Genomic DNA, 20,289 nt, shown 5'->3' on the forward strand with positions numbered 1-20,289 from the left:
AAGTGGGGGCGGAGATTACCGAAGGAGGGGCGGAGACTGCCGAAGCGGGGGCGGAGAATGCCGAAGGCCTGAGGGGCGGGGAGACTCCCGCCTCCGGAACCTGCCGAGAAAAGCCGAAGCTCCCCCGGCTCCGCTCCCGCCACTGCGCACGCGCGCCGCGCCGAGGCGCTTTTCCCGCCTAAAAGGCGCGCTGTCCCTCACACCCCCCCGCCCCTCAGGGAGGAGCCGCCATGTTGTCAGTGCTCGATGCCGCCTGGAAGGGGCGGCCACAGCCCAGCCCTGTGGAAACGCAGCCCTGTGTGTCCTTCAAAACCCCATAAGGGTGCCGCCATGGAGCTCAGTCTGGCCACGCAGCCCTGTGTGTTCCACAAAACTCCCGTGAGGGTGCCCCCGTGGAGTTCGGTCCGGCCACAGAGCGCTGTGTGTCCCCCAAATACCCCTTGAGCTTGTTGGAAGCTGATCTGCAGATAGTAAAATACCCCTAATGGTTTGGAGTTTGTTACGAAATACTACCCAGATCCAATCTGGAGGGTTTGAGTGAAGGGCGCAAATGCTTCTTACTCTGAGCAAAGTATCTTAAAATATGTGTGTTAAATGTTATCATTGGTTAGACATTGTTAAGTCACAGCATCTATGTAAAAATCAGCGACAAGTACCAAACATAACATGTAACAGATGGTGACTGAAGCAAAAGAGAAAAAAAAATGCTACAGTGAAATAAAGGGGATTTTAAAAAAAGCAAGTAATGGTGCCAGCATCTTCACACAACAAAACCACGTCAAACACATTCAATCCTCTGTTTATGCGCTTTAATTTTATATTATAGGGGCTCCATGAAAGGCATTCATATCTATGGGAATCAAATCCCACCCGAAACCACACAAACTTGACAACTTTGGGGAAATTAGAGAGTTTTTCATGGGAAGAAACAAGGTTTTCTCTCCAGGAGCAGAGAGGGTGGTGCATTTCTGGCCACAAAGCTCCGGGAATCTCAGCTTTAATAAAACATGAGCACTTCAAAACAGCGAAAAACCCCCACTTTTTCCATCTCTCTGCACTTTTTAACAGTCATTTACACATGTGTAAAGAACGCAAGGAGAAACTAACTTTTATCCTGAGATGAAAAAGCAGCGAGGGGTAAGGCGGGGGCACGGGTCTACCCTTTGATAAACAATACAAAATCCAATTTCCCTTGCAGGGAACGTGCTGTTCCGAAGGGCAGGAATAGGTACTGCAGGTTCAAAGGCTCTAAGAAACAATACTTTCATATTTTTTCGGGGGAAAAAAAAAAAAAAGCCTATGACTGCATCGCCCAGTATAAAGACAAAATTAACATCCGAATCATTGAACACACCCACGTTGTCCTACCACACACATCTGCTCCCACTCGGGCTCGGGGTTTTGTATTCCACCCTGAGATCTACCTGCAGCTCTGCAGGAGGAAACGGGGAGACAACAATTCCCTTCAGGACCTCACTGAGGAAGAAATACCAGCGGAGAACGTGCACTTCAGGACACAACTGAAGAGACCAATTCTTCTCCCCGCTCCCTAAAGAAAACAAGCTGTCAGGATCAGCAGCCGGTCTGGCAAGTCTCTCTTTCAGAAAGCACTATCAAGGCTATTACAGATTATATTGACGAAGACACCTTCAGATTTAATCCCCTTCTCTGTGTGCTTACCCTTCTTACTCTAATAGGAGATCAGTATTAAAGGGGAGTTCTCAGCTTCCCTTCTACCAAGCGAAAAATCCGCTGCCTTCTGTATATCCCAACAGAAAAACTGCCACGTTCAAACACCCTCATTTCCCAACCTCTTCTGCTATCTGGGCTTTTGCTTTTTCCTACACAGTATTCAAGAACACACATAAAATTTCCACATCAGAAGTGGATCCTAAAGGACACAGTCTATAAGCTATGATGAATAATAGTTTAAAGAAGAAAATAAGTTGCAGAGAAAGCTGCCTGACTCCTTCCTGGCAAGGAGAAGCTTTTTACTCCTACCAGCTTCTCAACCTGTTTTCCCAAAGAAACAGACTCAATGCATAGTGCCAGTCCTGTTAAAGGCTTTGAAACTCCTTACTGACTTTTAGTTGGATTTGGAGATCTGAAAATACTGTAATGGTGTACAGAAGGGTGCAGGTGCAACGCAAAGCCAACTAAAAAAAACCAGTTGCAGTTCAGATCTTGGACCTTCTGTTCGACCTTTAGGAAGAAATTCTTCTCTGTGAGGGTGGTGAGGCCCTAGCAAAGGTTGCCCAGAGAAGCTGTGGCTGTCTGTCGTAGTTTGGACCTTGTTTTTCCCCAGAGGCTGAGAAAAGTGGTAGACCCCAAGGGGTGGAAACCCCTAGAAGTTTTGAAGTTCTGCCCAATGGGCGCTCCTGCAGAAATGTCAACATATCACAACCAGACCGGAAGAGAAGAGTTGTAGTTGGATTGTTGTAGAAGAAGTGGCCATGTTGTGAGCCACGAGGTAGGGGCTCTAAGCCCCTTGGGCCCTCTGGGGCCTCCCAGCCCCCGACTGGGGGGCTGCAGGGACCTGGAACAGCATAAGCTGGGCTAGGTGCCTGTAGTTATGCCGGGAGATGTTCTTCTCCATGGGCGCAGAGCAGCAGCCGACGCTGACCAGAGAAACGGTGGCAGAGAGCCAGGAGATAAGAACCTGAACTGAAGGAGCAGCAGAAACAACATGCAGCACCAGAGAAAAGACTCCTGGAAAAGGAGAGAGCGAGAACCAGCAGCTGAGAGACAGAGTTTGGGGTAAGACTGTACCAGCCCCTCAAACTCCTTTGAGACCTCCGAGAAAGGAGGAGTAGATGGACTCCTATTTAGAAGAAGAGTTTTAGACATGCAGCACCGGAGAGAGAGAGGAGCTGAGAAGCTCAGAGCGTCCCGGAGCTGGACCGGGACGGCCAGATGGAATGCGGGGGGGGGGGAGTTGACCTTGGTTCTCCCCCCCTTGCACTGCTGCCATGGTGGCAGCCTGAGAGGCAGTGGCACAAAGGCCCTGCAAGAAGGAACTGAGTCTCCTGAAGATACCAGACAGTCACGAAGACCCCCCTGTGTCTTCGTAATATGACGTGGTGATACGACCTTGTCTGGGGTTACGAAGTCCACGGAAGACCCCTCGGTTGAGCCGATGGGGCCGGGGGAAGTTTGATACCTCCCTCGTTGAGTGCTGGCAGAAAGCCAGCTATCAGCTGCTGCATGTGGAGAAGAGAGACAGAAACCTGCTGCATTAGAAGATCCTGCTGCTTAAGGACTGGAAGGGATCTGTCCTTCTTTCCCTCCTGGACTTTTATTTGGAGGGGAGAGGAGACCTGATCCACTGTAAATACATATGTCATGGTAGAGATAGTTTGTGATCATGTGTATAATGTGATATGGTATTTATTTGTACAGTCACTGTAATATATTCCCTTTCCCCTACTTTGAGTCTGGCGTGTTTTGTCTGGAAAAACCCATCTCACATTAGGTTGAGATGTGGGAGGGGGGAGATGGAGCCAGGGAATTGGATTTTGGGGCTATCTCAAACCATGACACTGTCCCATCCCTGAAGTGTCCAAGGCCAGGTTGGACGGGGCTTGGAGCAACCTGGGATAGTGGAAGGTGTCTCTGCCCATGGAACTGGATGAGCTTTAAGGTCCCTTCCCACCCAAACTATTCAGGGATTCTGCTCACAGAACCACTTCTTTAGACATCCCTGTATTATTTCATGCTGGGAATCTTCCTTATATTGCATTTTAAGTAGCTCTAGAGTTGGCAGCTGCAACTGAACACAGTGAATGCCATCACACCTTTGTGTCCTCCTCCTCTGCTCGAAAAGGTCCCCACTTTCCCTCTTTTCCTTACCCACATCGAATTCCCTGCTCCTCATCCCACTTCCTCCTAAGCATGTCTTGCATCCCGGTGCCTCCAATCTGCTCTAAATTACCTTGAGTCATTTCAAGCAGGTATTAAGGAGCTTCAGAGCCAGGTAATGCACATTTCCGTGGCACGCTTCCATGGCCTGAAATAAACCTCAGAAAAACATGGAACAACAGTCTAGGGGGGGGGGAGGACCCTTAGCTTTAATCTTTTCTCTGCTGCAATCCTTTTGGAACATCTTTTTTAACCTCTTTCTCCTCCCTTTCACAGGAGACAGCTCCAAGGCTGGACCATCTGTGGATTTTACAAGTCCCATGGAATGTTTTCAGACCGCACTCTTAACCTCAGACACTCCTATCGGATTTCAGAGGATTCAGCCACTTTTTAGCCCCAGGGTGCTGTAGGTGCTAAATAGATTATCTACATCTCTCAGCCACTACTGGAGGACTACACAGCAAAGCTCAATTTTTAATCCTGCTGAGACTCCGACTTCTTTTGGCCATCAGGTATCCCAGGGCATGCTCCGGGAGGAAATGTTAATCTGGAGTGCTGGCCAAACTCCAGTTTAGGTAATTGCATTCTGACAATTTGCATTCTCCCTACAGTTTTTTAATGGATACAGCATTTAGGTTTTTTTTCTCCTTTCCTTACTTTATGTCTTAAAAGCAGCGGCCTGGCCGTGCTCCTGCTGTTGGAGCAGCTGCCAGGCTTTGCAGCTGAAGTAGCTGCATTTCAGGGGTAGGTGAAGGCATCTCAGGACAGTTAAATAAAGCGCTTTTGAAGACCCCTGGGCACAAGGAGTGTTGTAACAATACACCCACTGCCGGCCATAAAGCAGAGCGAGGGCTGGAACATAAAATCAAACACTCAGTGCCAACCAGAAAAGGAAAAGTTACCAGAGGAATGGACGCACAGACATAAAGGCTCTTCCCTCCCAAATCCTAATTCTGGTTTGGAGCCGGTGCAGCCCCAGCTGGGATCCAAAGAGCAAACACAAAGAACCATCAGCATCCTGCACAGGGGAACCAGATCCTCGTGGCAGAAGAAAATAACTCTATAAAAGCAGTGGAAGCTTTTGGCAAGATGCTGGAGGACACTGCGTGGGGGTTACATGGGGTGAGGGAAAGAAATGCCTGTTCCCTTGTTAATGAGGGCACAGCTGGTGTTTTTATTTTACCTGGCTATATAAAAGAAAAATCATGAGGCAAGAAATGGGGTGGAAGGTTTTGTCCAGGGTGGAATATTATGGGTCACCCTTGAAGCACGTCGAGTTGCCCCACCAGATGTTTGACTAAAAACAAACATTCCGGATAAATTAATTAAATGGCTGTATTACCACAGAGTCACAGAATGGTTTGGGTTGGAAGGGACATCAAAGATCACCTCTTTCCACTCCCCTGCCACCGTGCTTTGTTTATAAAACCATACATAACAACACCATGTTCTTTTCTTCATAAGAACCACAACGCCCAAAAAGGGTCATTTTCATATTTCAGCAACATGGAAGTAAAGTTTTGAGAGCTTAGGGCAGTGGTGACAAATAAACCATGAGATACTGGGTGGGTAGAGACACGTGGAGCGTTCCCTCCTCCCCCAGTATGTCCCAGTTCATTAGCAACCAAAGGCTGTTATTAGCACTGGGTGAACATTTTCCACAAGTAGTTTGTTGACCAAAATACGGTTTTCCCCATCCCCAAAAATCCCCAGCAAATGAGTTTCAGCAGGACAGGTAATTCCTGGCTTTGGTGGAGCTCCATGTGGTGTGTGTGGGTAAAGGTTTCCTTCCTCTTCTGTCTGTAACGGCTCACAGCAATTCTACACCAATCCAGGAGCACAAGAAATTACCTAAATAAATTTTATCTACAGAAATAATTACAAAAAAAATCCCGTGAGAGACTTCCACCCTGCAACAGTCTTGGAAATTTCAGAAATTTCTGAGTTTCTCCTCAGAAAGACGCGATCCAAAGCCGGAAGCAGCAGCCCAGCCTGGTGACAGCCAAGGAAAACTCCGAGGGGATCTTGGCAATGGCCGAGTAACGGCACAAAATACCAGCACTACCTCTTTGCTTAAGGCTCCTTCCCCTTCCAAACCCTGCTGCCCTGAGGAATCGGCTGCCTTTCTGTAAAATTCCCTGGAATTCCCTGAGTATTACAGCTAACCAGGCCTCCCCTTCATCCCAAAACAGATGCTTTGAAGTTTTCCAGAGATACCCAAGGAAAAAGACACATCCACATACCTAGACTAGCCCCAAATTCCACTCTGGAGCAGATGGTGAGGTTCTACACACAGACACATCTGGCAACCACTGGTATGAAAAAGCTGGCAGGCAACAGCTTATTCCGCTCCACTGAATATTCCATAATTTGAACTATATTTAAAGAGGAGTTAAAAACCAATCATTTCTCTTGTATATAACATAATCCTCAAACATGTACATGTTGTAACTGCAGCGGAGCTTGGGCATTACACTCTCATCTACCAAAAGCACCTTTTTTTTTTTAATTTTTTTTTTTAATTAAGCATCCAGCGCTGTCTGAACTTAAATTAAAAGTGACTGCAAACCAAGCAGTTCAGTAAAACAGAAAAGCAGCATTTTCAGCACGTCTTTTGTCGCAGGCTGCGAGCCTCCAGCACTTCAGCTCACCCTCGAGTCCACACGATCTGAGGGGCCTTGACAACCTGCCAGGTCGCTGAGAGTGCTTGAAAAGACAGAAGACTTCAGGGAGCGCGGGCTCGGCTCACACAGACCTGTGCTTAAGCCAGCTGTTCCATTTGTCCCCGGGTTCAGTTACCACAATGTAAACCAGGGATAATTCTTCCTCGTCAGGAAAACAATCTGTTAGACATTATCATCACCATGTAGTACAGGCAGCTGGGAAACATGTAAGGGGGAAAAAACCCACCCCCGGAGCCCGCAGACAAAGTCAGCCCCGAGCACGCACAGTACCCATGGTGGCCCCAAATCCACTCCCCAAACTCCCTTTAAATAATCTTTTGGGACGCTGTTCCACGGTTCTCTCTGTGAGCTGAGTGAATCATCCGCGTTTGCTGGAAATCCAAAGCGATGGCGGGCATGAAACGGTCGGTCTGGATTAGAGTCACCCTGGGAAAAGCCTGTAAAGGGCTGTCTGCTGGGATCATGTTAGAGGTCCGCTGGAGACCCCACCACTGGATTTGGATGTGTGCAGAGAGCTTTTAGAAACGACTAGAGAGAGAGAAAGAAATACTCCCAGGAACTGGCTGGTTAGGGAGCCCTAAATTCCAGCTATAGAAGGAAGATAAAATCCCAGCAGCGGGGCCCTGTAAGTCTGGGATGTTTCACCGACTGACCTCTTCACAAAGCAGGCACTGAGCAAACCAGAGGTGATTCTGCTGTGGACTTTTGGCAAGTAGTGAGGATGTTGTAATAAAAGCTGCTTGGGATCACTCCATTCGAGCCTATTGGCCCCAAACTGGTTTAAGCAAAATAAAAGCAGGTCCGCAAGGTTTTCAGTCCCAAAAAGGAAAGTTGAGGTGATTAAGCGAACTAGTCTGAGAAGCTGAAAGGCTCCAATGAGAGGGCCTTGAAAGCAAACAAGCAAAACCATCTGCCATTTGCATCCTGAATGGAGAAAGTGAATAAAAAGCACGTGGGAAGCAATGAGAACATGCTGGAGATTGGAGATAGTCATGGTCAAGCCCCCAGACAGAATAGAGATCAGAGAATCACAGAATCATCCTGGTTGGAAAAGACCTCCAAGATTAGAGCCCAATCTGTGACCAACCCCCACCTTGTCACCCAGCCCAGAGCACTGAGTGCCACATCCAGTCATTCCTTGGACACCTCCAGGGATGGGCACTCCACCACCTCCCTGGGCAGCCCCTTCCAATGTCTAATCACTTTTTCAGTGAAGAAATTTTTTCCTATGTCCTAAACCTCTTCAGACTATGTCTTCTTGTCGTGTCCCTTGTTCTCTGGGAGCAGAGCCCAACCCCCCCTGGTTCCACCCTCCTGTCAGGGAGTTGCAGAGATCAAGAAGGTCCCCTCTGATCCCTCTTTTCTCCAGGCTGAGCCCTGCCAGCTCCCTCAGCCGCTCCTGCTGCTCCAGTCCCTTCCCCAGCTCCGTTCCCTTCTCTGGACACGCTCCAAGCCCCTCAATGTCCTTCCTGAACTGAGGGGCCCAGAACTGGACACAGCGCTCGAGGTGTGGCCTCAGCAGTGCCCAGCACAGGGGCAGAATCACTGCCCTGGTCCTGATGGCCACACTGGTACAGGTGAGGCCTTTGAGCAACAAGGAGAGCAGAGAATGTTGGAGTGAAGGCAGGGTGGGCTCCAAAAAAACCTGTCTCCAACCTCCCCCGCCAGGGAAAAGCCGACTGACTTTCTCCGTGCTCTTCCAGGTTGCTGAAAGTCAAGTCCTAGCAAGGATTTCTAAGAGATCCACACAGTCCCTCAACTAAAATTCAGAAACCTTCATAATAAAAGCTTAGAAGTGCTGGAATGAGCCTCTTCATCCCTGTGTTTGGAAGTGCCAATGTGCATCTGATGTTCTCCTGTCCCCACATGGCACCACGTCAATACCAACCGATTCCGACCAGCGTCCCTCCGGAATCACGGAGACCTCCACGCAAAACATCTCTGCTTAAGGATGGAGGGAAGGCCCAGCTATTGATCACAGCCAAGGCTTGAGAACAAGCGGAATCAAATCACAAAAGGCCTGGAAAGACGGAGCAGAAAGTGCCCCGTGAGATCAAAGTTACGCTGCGCTAAAACACCTCGGCACCCGGCTTTGATAAAGTAACTGCTGCCTTCTGCCACAAAGGCAGTTGGTCTTATTTATTGGGATTTTAGCAATGCAACAAGGAATCCGGGGACTATTTGTGAAGGGGGGAAATGGGGATCAATAAGGAGATCGATAATAAACACTCGTGTGCTTTTAAGTGCCGCAGGTTTCTTAAAAAGCGTCGTTACGAAGGGAAATAATAACAAATAATTGCCAGCTTTTTCAGCACCATCTATTTCCAGGCCTAACTTCACTGCAATGTACCAAAAGGCTTTCAGATTTAAAAAATATATATCTAAGAGGTACAGGCCTGCTGCCAAAACCCACCACTAAAACAGGGAAACAGGTGCCAGCTGCTGCTTTTTCCCAGTGCAGAAGGATATTTCCTCCTTTCTCAATTCAGTTATTAGTGCATTAGAAACAGAGGAACCGGCTCCAAGCTGAATCATAACGAAAATATTCCTCAAAATAAAACCCTCTGTGTTTTTTTCTCTCCTACCTGCAGGATTCTTAAGAGTATTTGCAAAAGCACAGGACCGGAAATCCGGAGTCTGATCCCTTAATACTGAAGTCAACCACATTGCATAATCCCATTAATACATTTATCAGGCTCCATCTTCACAGTAATCAGGTTTTTAGCCCTTTACACAATTCCCATTAGAAGGCTTTTCAAGCACCTCCCTTAGTTTAGGTCTCTTCTGCTCTTTTCCAGCCTCAACTTTTTCAGAGCCTTTTGTTGCTGTGCCAGATTTGTCGTTTAATTTAAATAACTCTTCTCCCTCTCTGCTGGTTACGCCAGTGTATTTATAGAGAAAGGAACATAACTTTTCTCTGCCTTTTTTTGTCACCACCTTACCATGCAGGCTCCTGTAACCATTTTGGGAACCAGATTCCCTGTTCTCCAGATCATTTCTAGCAGATCCCCTCCCCTGCCCCTTGCAGAGCTGAAATCAATCCTTGTCCTGGGGACAAGGAATGCAGGGTGCATTTTAAGCAGTGCCTCACTAAAACCTGTTGCAGTGGCATTTCCTTGTCACTCACGGAAATAACTCCATTGACAAATGTGATCCTGGTGTGTGTCTTTATCACCAGGACATCAGAATTATGCTGTGATTGATTAAGACATTCCAATTCCCCCACAGAAACCCCAACTTTCCATCAGAGTTTGCATTACAAGGACTCACATTTGCTTTGAGACAAATAGTCCTCAAGTCAGCCATTCTTCTCCTGGGATCTCCTGTTATTCCTCTTTTGATGACATCTCCAAATCCCATAATTTCTGCTCTGTCATTAGTCAATACCTTGATTAACACTGCTCTTTATGCCTTGAGGAACACCATTGCTAACTTGCCTGCCAATCCTTCTTCAACCATCCCACCTTTTCTCCCGTGAATACAGGATTTGTTGATGCAAAACAGAGCAAAATACTTCAACTCTGATTGATTTAAACTCTCTTACTTTGCATCTTTTTTTGGTTTTTTTCTTAATGAAAGGCTGATTTTTGCTGGTGGAGAACAACACAGGCTTATTCCTCCATAAATCAGGTCTTTCCCTGAACTGCAAAGCTGTCCTGTTTTTACAGTTGGGCACTTGTAAAAATTAATAAACTATGCAAGTCAACACATTTGATGTTAAAAACGGTAAATGAAGTTTCTTAATGACTCGCCTGACTTTTTAATCGTACTCAGGGTTTATGTCACAAATTTGAAAAAACAATTAGAATGCAGGAAAAAGGCACGTCAGGCTTGTAGTTAAATAAAATAAAGCTAAATGTGCTGAATACATAGTTTAAATTAAAACAAACTGGTTTATTGTACAAAGGAATTCTGCAGCCTATAAATAGAACCAATTTCTCACTACTCAGCACCGTCTGCAGGTTTTCAGAACTTGAAACAAAATTAGGTTCTATTCTCATGCAAAGGAAGAGCTGATGCTCGAGTGAAATGAAAAGCGGCAAAAACCACTTCATTAAACACTTTCTTTGACCCACCTGTGAAAGAGAGGGCACTCACACAACCCCAAGCACACTCACTGTCCTCCTCCCATCCCTTCCCTCCCTCCCCAGAAATTCCTGCACACAGGAATTCCACCACCACATCGGTTTGAAATCCCATCGGCCACAGAACCAGGCAGGGAGGCTTTTCCTGGTGAAAGTGCAGCTACACAGAGACAGGAGGAGGGACAAACTGGAGAATAAACAGGGAAATCCCTCCAGCTGGAGTGGTGAGGGATTTGACCTGGAGCAGAACATACATCCTGTGGCTCAGGAATCGTCCCCAGTAAATGTTACCTCAGTCTGAGCCTTAGGAAGCCGCTTCAGCTTCCTCATCAAGATCTTCTCCAAGTCTTCCTCAATCACCAGTCCTCAGGTACTTTCAGACCTTCCAACACGTGGCAATATTTGTGTTTAATCAATACCAGTCCTGGCTCCCAAGAGAGAAAGAACATACAACAATCTGCCCCTCCAATTACAGCAAAGTTCCACTAAAACCACTACATGTGTCGAGTTTTAAATTCAACCACATTTAAAGGCAAAGAAAAACCCTCCCTTTCTCCCCCCACTGACAGAACAATACTACGCTCTGCCTTTTTTTTTTTTTGTAATTAAAAATAGGCTGAACTTTAGGAGTCTTGTTGCACTTGAAGCAGTAGAATAAAGTGCATCATAAAAAGATGCCACTGGGATCAGTTAAAGCCAAGAAAATTGAAAACATTTAGGGGGAACGAAGCCAAAAGCACAGAACCAGATTTAAACTCGGCGTATGCTGTGGCAGGAGGCCAGTGGAAGCAGAACCTGCTGGAGGAGGAAGGAGAGGGAAGGCTCCCTGGAGCAGGGATGGTGGGCCAGGGAACTGGCAGCTGGCACAGCTGGGTGAGATCAATGAAGTACCAGAACTCAGCTGTAAAAATTCCTCACCATACTAAGCCGTGCCATTAATAAACATGGAGCTGTTATACACCACTTGCCACCTTCAAAGAGCTCCAAACCCAGTGACTAATCCTCACAACCACCTCCCTAGGTGCAGGAGCTGTTTATAGAGATGAGAACAAAGGCAAAACGGTGAAGTCATTGGCCACAGCTCCTAAAAAGCAGATTTTAAAACCAGGCTCAAATTCAGGGCTCCCAGACACAGCCCCTTGGCTGGGCGCAATTTCCCTTGCGTTTCTCTCACAGCAGGAGACCTCTACAACCTAAAACACTTGCCCCCAAACCCGAAACCTCATATATTAAGTGACTTCTCAAGTGGGTTTACTTCTCAAGGCTGGTTTTGTATCTTCTCTGCACAATCAGCAGAGCAAGTAAAACGGGTGAAGTGGCAGCACAATGGAGATCAACAGGAACTTTTGGCCACTAAACTTGCACTTCAGCTGATGTGGTTTAACAAAGTGGAAAAAAAAATAGCACCTAGCAAAGCCTCTTCACTAAAGGATAGTAAATCACAACTCCTCGATTCTCTCCTCCATCTGTCTTTCCTCCGACAAATAAAATTACCTTAAAATTAACAAGAAAGCTACGACAGAAATTCAGTTTTACAGCAAACTCTTGGAGGGAAGATGATAGGGACACACAGAGCATCTCTGTTACCAAGGCTCTGCTGAGGAGAGATCTCCAGAGGAGACTAGAACTAAAAAACACATTTTAACCAAGTGCCAGAAACAAGAATAAGTTCCTAAAGGGAAAATAAACCCAACACACTTGTGTTTCTAAGCACCTCAAGGACGTTATCAATAAACCCAGATGCAGCCTTTCCACAAAAGCTGCAGCGACAATTGATTCAAATGGATGGCACTTCTGTAGTGCCCCTGTTTGACTCTCCAGCTGAAGCAGATAAAAATTCAAAGATTGGACTTCCTTGGTATTTTTATGTTAATCTACACAGCTTTAGGGAAATTGTTGTGACTCCAATTCATCCCGAGCAGTCAGAGCCATTCAAGCACCTCCCAGCAATTTTCCTACCTCGCGGTCTATCTCATAAGTCAACCTGATGCATTATCTTCCCTGCACAAATCTGTCATGAGCACCAGGCAGGCTCCCCCTCGGTCTTGATAAGCAGGAGCAGACCTGACTCATCCTCTTTCCCCCCCCCCTTTCATCCTGATTTGTATCGTCTCCTTTACAATTTAGTTTTCCCACATTGCCCAAGGAGAAGGGATCAGTATGTCTGTAATGTGTGTGTAATGTGTGTGCAAGGGACAACAAGAGAAAGAATGTGTTTTTAATCTCCACCTACTCCTCTGGCTAACTTTTGCTTCGTCTCCTTGGAGGTATTTTAGCATTAAATTCAAATGAATTCTCCTTTTCTTCTGCTTTTATTGAAAGAAAACAATAGGACGCGGGAGAAACCCACGCAGGAGGAAATGCTTCCTGATCTGGAGTGCTTGGACTTGCTGAATGCCTTTTGCTGTGTCTCTGCAGAAAGCAGACAAGCAGCTACACCTCTCCCGGGGCTACTTCTGCCCAAACTGACACTGCACTTCAACTAAAAACCAGTTTTACTGCAAATAGAGACCGGCAGCCACGGGCCTGAGGTCCACCAGGGCAACAAAGCTCTGGCTCTGGTTGACAGAGCTCCCAAAGCAGCTGGAAGATCTCTCTCCCTCACGGGGACTGTCTGGTATCCACTCAGGCAAACTGGAGCTGCACCTCTGCCCCAGGCTCAGGGAGTAGCTGGGCTATCCCTCGTGCCTCACTGCCTGTTCCCCATGAACTTATGCAACCCTAATAACCCTTCAGAACTTATCAGGGTGGTGAAAACAGACACAAGGGTGGGTGGATGAGGCTGAGGCTCATTTTGTAACAACACAACACAGATGTTGTTGATTGTGGGGGCAAAAAAAGGGGGTGTTGTCGTGGATCTGAGCTGAGATCCCAAGCACTGAGGTATCCACAGCTCAGCAACCCAAAGATTCGGGTGTAGCCACACAGAAAAATCAGTATTTGGATGTACTTAGGAACAGGCAAAGGCCTAAAATAACACGTTCATAAATAAAGACATCCATAGCTCAGCTTCTTCCTTCAAGACCAGTGAAGGGCATCAGCCAGCACTGGTGTGACACTGCCAAGGACACAGACAGGACCACTCACAGCACAAGCAGAGGTTGCACCACACTCCCAAACTGCTTCACCGACAGCTCTGGGGTTGGGCCACAGACATGGGAAGAACAGAGCTGAGATGGACCTGTGAAATCCCATCCCTTTCCTCCAGGCTGCTCCAAGTTTTACTTCAGTCATTTTTTTGCAGGTATCCCTGTGAAATCCCATCCCTTTCCTCCAGGCTGCTCCAAGTTTTACTTCAGTCATTTTTTTGCAGGTATCCCTGTGAAATCCCATCCCTTTCCTCCAGGCTGCTCCAAGTTTTACTTCAGTCATTTTTTTGCAGGTATCCCCCCAAGATTCTCCAGGATCTCCTCAGACTACGGTTGTCAGGCCCACAAAGCAGGTGGAGTAAAAGCTGTAACTCATTAGCACCTTCAAGTCTTTAGGAATTGTGATTATGTCTGCCTTTTAAGGAGGCTTTCAAGGCAACATGAAACACAACCAAACAATGAGCAAAAAAAAAAGTCCTCAGGTGGTCAAAGATTCATTATAACAGGCAGAATCACTCCCTTCATCCTCTCTTAATTGAGCAGCCTGGCAAATTGATGAATTACAGTTAAATGATCTAGCTGTGATGCCCCTTGCTGATGAATGAAGAACATCCTGCCAGAGCCTCCTGATTCCAGGTGATGGATCTGAGCCCAGGCTGCAACACAATTCCTTGTGACTGACAAGCTCAGCTATTTCCCCCTCTTAATCTTGATAATATTTGATTGCATAAATCCAAGGTCATAATTTCCCAGGTGGATAAATTGTTCAAAATATCACCAGCCCTCCAATTACTTCAAAAAAAAAAAAAAATAAAAGAAAAAACAAGGTGAAGAATATTCTTTCTTGTAAGAGCTGGTGAGATCTTGTTGCTGGGAAATGTCTACACCCAAACCAAACCTTTGCTGGAGCGTGAAGGAGCAACTGTGGAGTTACATTTGTCATCTCATGGCCCAGAGCCCTTATCATGCAGCCCTCAAACCTCAGGGACACGGACCCCTGGGGACCAACACTGCTCATGTTCTGTCACAGCCCAGTAGATCCTTTCTTTTTTTGTGTGTGTGTGTGAAAGTTTGATAGGAAGCAGCTTGGCTGACTGGGAAGGATTTCAAGATGTGGGAAGCAGGGAAAGGATAACCATTAATTGGCATCATTTTCTCTCAGCACACACAAACACTTTCTAATAGGGGAGCACCTTAAAACCCCCACGCTCGAGCCTCAGCAAACACTTTTTGGGATGCAACTTGACTTCTCCTCCCCATTTTCTTGTCCTTCCAAAGGCAAAAATGGAAGCAAAAGGCTTCTCCCACCTTGGCTGCACAAAACTTTCACACAGATCTCTGCACAGCATCAGCTGGATCCAAAAGATGTTGTGTCACTTGTGAAATATTCCAGCGCTTTATTGTGCAAGCTCCTAATTATTAATGTCTGGATTTCTGCAGGGAGATTTATGAGGCAGCTCAGGGTGGTGGATTTCAACTGGTTTTCCCTCAAATCTACAGATGGGAATCCACAGAAGTGGTTTTTTATCCCCTCAGCTTCTGGAGTCTCCGGTGCAGAAAAACCCCAAGGAATAAACAAGCCCCTCAAAAGAGGAATCTGGGATGAAAATTGTCCTTCTCTGCCTCTTCCACCACCACAGTGGTGGAAATGTCTTTTTTTAAACAGCTCCACATGTCCCTTGGGGGAAATACAGCCAGAACTTTGCAAAATTTCACTGTTTATCTGTTTTTAGGGGATGTTGCAAGCCTCCTTCCATCCCACTGAGGCTTTCCAGACCGGCTCCAGAATCGGGATTGCAGCAGGAACAGGACACAGATGGTCCCCTGGAAGCAGGAGAGAAGAGGCAAGTGATGCAAAAGGCGGTGGCCCCACGTAACCCTTGCGAGGGAGCCAGAGCCTGTCCCCGTGGAACAATAGCAGGAAGCTGTCCCTGGGCTGGCTGTGGCCTGGGCCTCCCATCCCAGGAGCTGGGGATGGAAAAGCCTGGCAAGGGAGAAGCAGAGAACTTCTGAGGACAAGGGGTTTCACTCCTGCTTGGGATTCTCGCAGCGAAACGAAAGGGAAAAATTTAAAGCCTGGAAATTCAGCTGGTTTTGGAGGTAAACACATGGTTGGAAAGTCAAATGAAGCTGATCCCTCTTCCTCTCCGAGGAGATGGAACATTGGAAAAGCCTGGGGAGTGAGCAACCACTACCTGGACTAGTGGCAGAAAACACTCAGATTTATATATTCATATATAATTATTCATAAATATATATATATTCAGATTTATATATTCACATGCATGAGCCTGTGCCTATAGAGATGTCGGGTCGCTTTTAATGCAAATATAAAGAAAACCCCACAACATCTTATATGGCTCCAGGATGCAGGATTTAAAAAAATAACCATCTCCACGTGCTGCTGCAAGAGCTGCACTCAAACAAGCAACTGCTGGTGCCAGGGAGTCAGAGGTGCTCACAACAGGCAGGATAATGGGATCTCACCGTGTCCTGTTCCCTTGGAAGTAACTGCACTGTTATCAGGAGATGCAGGATATGAGGCTCTGACACTGCTCTGATTCATCCACTGGAATAAAGGAGACATTTGATGGCATCTGCATTGCTGACTCAATCCCCTATCTCCCGTGCTGATCTTGTTGGTGCTGGGAGAAGGGATTTGGAGGGAAAAGCCGCGGCTCCGCTCCTCGCCTCGGGGCCTCGCCGGTAAAAAACAGGTAAATAAAGAAAATAAATGCGTTCCTGCCTCCGTCCCACATCCACCAGGGCGAGGCTTTCAGCTGGTTTTCTCCACCCTAACTTGGCAAAGCAACTCAAAGGAAAAAAAAAAGAAATTCCAACTGCTGCGCTTTCGGAATATATTTGAAATTAAAAGAAAGTCAACCTTGCCCTGTCTTCTCCTGGCACTTCATTCCCTGCCAGCCTCAGGAGAAAGCTGGAAGACAAACATTTTCTTGTTGAGGCTCATTCTACCTCCAAGCAGTTGTTTCCAAAGTCTGAATTTATTTATTTTACTGAGTTTCAGCTCTGGCACACCTCGCTTTCTTCCTTTTGGGGAATAAACAAGAAGAGCAGCAGCCCAGCAAGTAATGAAACAGATTCTCCTCCAACTCCACAAGTACAGGGAATAATTTGGGTTGGAAGGGACCTGAAAGATCCTCTCGTTCCAACCCCCTGATGTGGCCAAGGACACCTTTCACTAGAGCAGGTTGCTCCAAGCCCCACGGAGCAGATCCTGGTTGCTCCAACATGGCCTTGTGTGGGTCTTTATCCCCATGGCATGACCCAGGCTGGGTGATCTGTGTTGGACAAAGGCAATATGGGACAGGACTGTCTATGCCCCATGTCCCTCCTGGTATTTCATTCTCTGAGGGTGCCAACAGGACCTCAGGGTGGGTCACACCAAGCGGAGACACCGCGCGAGAGCGAGAGCTTTCCCCTCGCACATCCTCCCAGCCTGGAGCCCTGGAGCCCACCCAGCTCACAAACACAACGTCCACGCCGGCTCTGGAACCTCTGGGATGAGCCAGGAGAGGAACATCCCCCCAGGCTGGTGAGGCAGCCGAGGCCACGCCAAGCCCCAGCTCCCAACCTCCCGCCCGGGCTGTGGCAGCGGCCCCGCCAAAACCAGGACCTGGAAGAGCCAGAGGAGTTCCAGCAAACAAGAACAGGCCTGGGGTTGGCAGGCTCAGTGCCCAGTGCCAGGACTGAGCCTCCTTTCCAGGGAAGTCGTGTCTCATCAAGCCTTGACTGAGCACTGTCCCAGTCTTGCCAAAGGCTCTTCCCGTCAATAACATGAGCTCACCTCTTCCCTGCACCGTGGCACTTCCCCGCTGGGTTCCCTCCCCTCTGAGACCCCACCTCTCTGCCAACCATGGTCAGAATTGATCTAGGGATGGACAACAAGGAGCATCTCTCCTTAATCCTCCCATTTTTTGGGAGCTGCCTCCAACTACGCCACCGACGTGCCCAGGTGTGCCCAGACCTTCAGGTGAACCAAGCAGCAAACCCTCCCCGGGCCTCACTGCATTCACATTCAGAGCTCCACTGAATTCCCCCCACCCCAGTTGGTCTCCACTGTTTAATTAATCACGAACAGGAATTCAGGGCCGGGAGGCTGTTCTAGGACAGTGGCAGTACACAGCCATTAAATTAAATATAAACACCTCATCTATTCTTAACACCAGGTTTGATCTTTGCTGTTTTCTTCTCCTTTTTTTTCGAGGTGATTTGCAATTTCTTTGGTTGCATTTTGGGAAGGGGAGGGCTGACTTACTGCGTAATCTCATTTTTGATCTATTATTAAATGCCTGCTTGCTTTTTTTCTCTTCCCCCCCCCCCCCCCCCCACCCTTTCTCTAGGAAGCCTCAGCAGGAATTACAGCTGGAAAGAAAGGTGAACTGTGAAATGAAAGCTGCCAGAGGAAAGAACTGCTTGAAAATTTTCAGACTTCTGGCTGTAAGAAATCTCGGATTCACAAACCAAGGCCAGGGCCAGGACTTAGCAAAAGGACCCCAGAGCACGAGGTCAGCAGCGCTCAGAGCATCCAGGAACATCTCTTTTTTCACCATTTTCATACAAAATATGATCCCCACAGGGAGTTACTCAAACCTGTAGAACTCAGCCAGGTACAGAGCACTGCAAGGTGCAAATCCAGTGCTCCCTGTAGCAGCCTCTGGAGGTGGATCCCTTTTGTTCCCAGTGGGTCAGGATTGCTTGGTGATTTTCATCAATGATTACTGCCTTATTAACTCATAAACCCACTCTTTAACCGTCAGGAATGCAACCCAGGGAGACTCCCAGCCACCAACGCTATTTTTGGGGAAAAGAGTAGGTTTTTAAGTGCCTTTGTTTTTGAAGAACAGCCCACGCAAGCAGCTGGAGGTTTTGCAGCAGAACTGGGCAAGTTCAGGCCCGTTTTGGAGGAAAAAGCATCCCCAGGCCACGTTCCATGGCAAACCCTCTGGTTTTTCCAGGGGAATGCAGAAAGGGCAGGGAGACAGCACACAGCCCAGAGAGCAGCTGGGCAAAGTGCCACCATCTCCTTCTGCAACTGGACATCCCAATACCACTCCTCTGGGAAAATCCAGTGGGTGTTTGGGAAAGAAATCCAAAAAAAAAAAAAGGCACATCTGGAAAGAGCCATCCCTGGGTGGGAGCAGTCAGCAGATGTGTGCATCACATGCAAGCCACCAGTGCCCACCACTCCTCCATCACTTGGAGGGTCACCAGGACCCTGTCCTGGTCCTGCCACAAGGATCACAAAACCTTCTGTTTGACCATTTCCAGGCAGCTGCTCCTGGCACCCACCAGAGATCAACCAGGCATAATAAAGACAATTATGGACATGGGGCTGGAAACACTTTTCTCCTTCCCAGAGAAACAGAAGAGATGAAGAAGCAAAGTGAACCTTCAATTCCAACTCACCCAACAACCACAAAATGGTTTTTGGGATCCCCAGCGACCAAATCACAGCTGCCACAGAAAGTGATGTCGGTGACACGGGAGCAGAGGTTCTCTCACCTCCATATTTTTGCTGCATACGACTGACTCAAGTTTCTGGGCACAAAACAACTTGTAAAGAGCCTGTTCCCAGAGCTGTATGTCTGCTAAAAACCCCAGAGCTGGATGTCACCGTGACACGAGGGGTGTATGTGCCACCTCCTCCCTCCACCTCCAGCCTGAATCCCATCCTGCCTTCCCTTAAACTCAGCAAAAAAGAGCCAAATCCAAGCAACTGTCTACATTTGGCATTATCTGCCGTGAAATGTCAAACTTTTCAGCAGGAATTCCAACATTTCCACCCTCCCTCCCCCCAAAAGCACGAAGACTGGTACAAAGAAGCCAAAAATGTACTGGAGATGAGAAAGCATCACCTCCAGCGGCCACAAATGGACTGGAGCTGGAGGGCCCTCTCAAAGGACCCAACAAAGGGTCTTGATGGGGAAAAACCCACCTGGGTTTCTCCACTGCCTCGTGCCACCTCAGAGTTTGCTTCCCATGCATCCATTTATATGGAAACGCGAGGGCACGTGTGGTTTAAAAACCCCCTCTGAGTGCTGGAAATATTGTAATGGATGGAACCTGCTCAGCATGTCAGAATCTTCCCTCCCTCCCAATGTAACATTTCACAGGCACTTGAGACGTTGGCACCTACGTTTCACCTGTTTTCTCAGGAGAAGATGGAATAATTTAACAAATCCCACTGATTTTCAGTCTCAGCCGTAGATTCTGCGCCTGCAGCGCCGCAGCGAAGAAGCCACAGGTTCTCCAGGCCCATTCCTGTGGGATCAGCAGGCTCACACCCCCCTCAGCAGAGCACATCAGGGCACGACACATCACTTCATTTTGATCTTTCCTTATTTTTTTCCCTACCAATACCCCACTTTCCCCACTCCTGGTCTTTGCCGTCTGCCTGGATGGCACTGGGCTGCATCTCCTGCATCCCTGAGACCACACAGGCTCTCCCAGCAAGGAGAAAGCTCCTGCTCGAGCTTTCTTCACGGGCAATTGGGAACATTTACGGCTCCATACAAATGATAAGTGCCAGTCACCTCACGCCTCAGTCCAGCT

The 20,289-nt window shown here is 47.7% G+C and overlaps 1 protein-coding gene across 2 annotated transcripts in view; it reads right to left on the minus strand.

The window, feature by feature from the left end:
• The window catches only part of EXTL3 (exostosin like glycosyltransferase 3), a 135,456-nt gene that overhangs the window by 113,425 nt on the left and 1,742 nt on the right, over window positions 1-20,289 (minus strand). The window lies entirely within an intron of this gene.

Source organism: Pseudopipra pipra, chromosome 3 (assembly GCF_036250125.1).
Source record: "Pseudopipra pipra isolate bDixPip1 chromosome 3, bDixPip1.hap1, whole genome shotgun sequence".
Taxonomy (NCBI): Eukaryota; Metazoa; Chordata; class Aves; order Passeriformes; family Pipridae; genus Pseudopipra; species Pseudopipra pipra.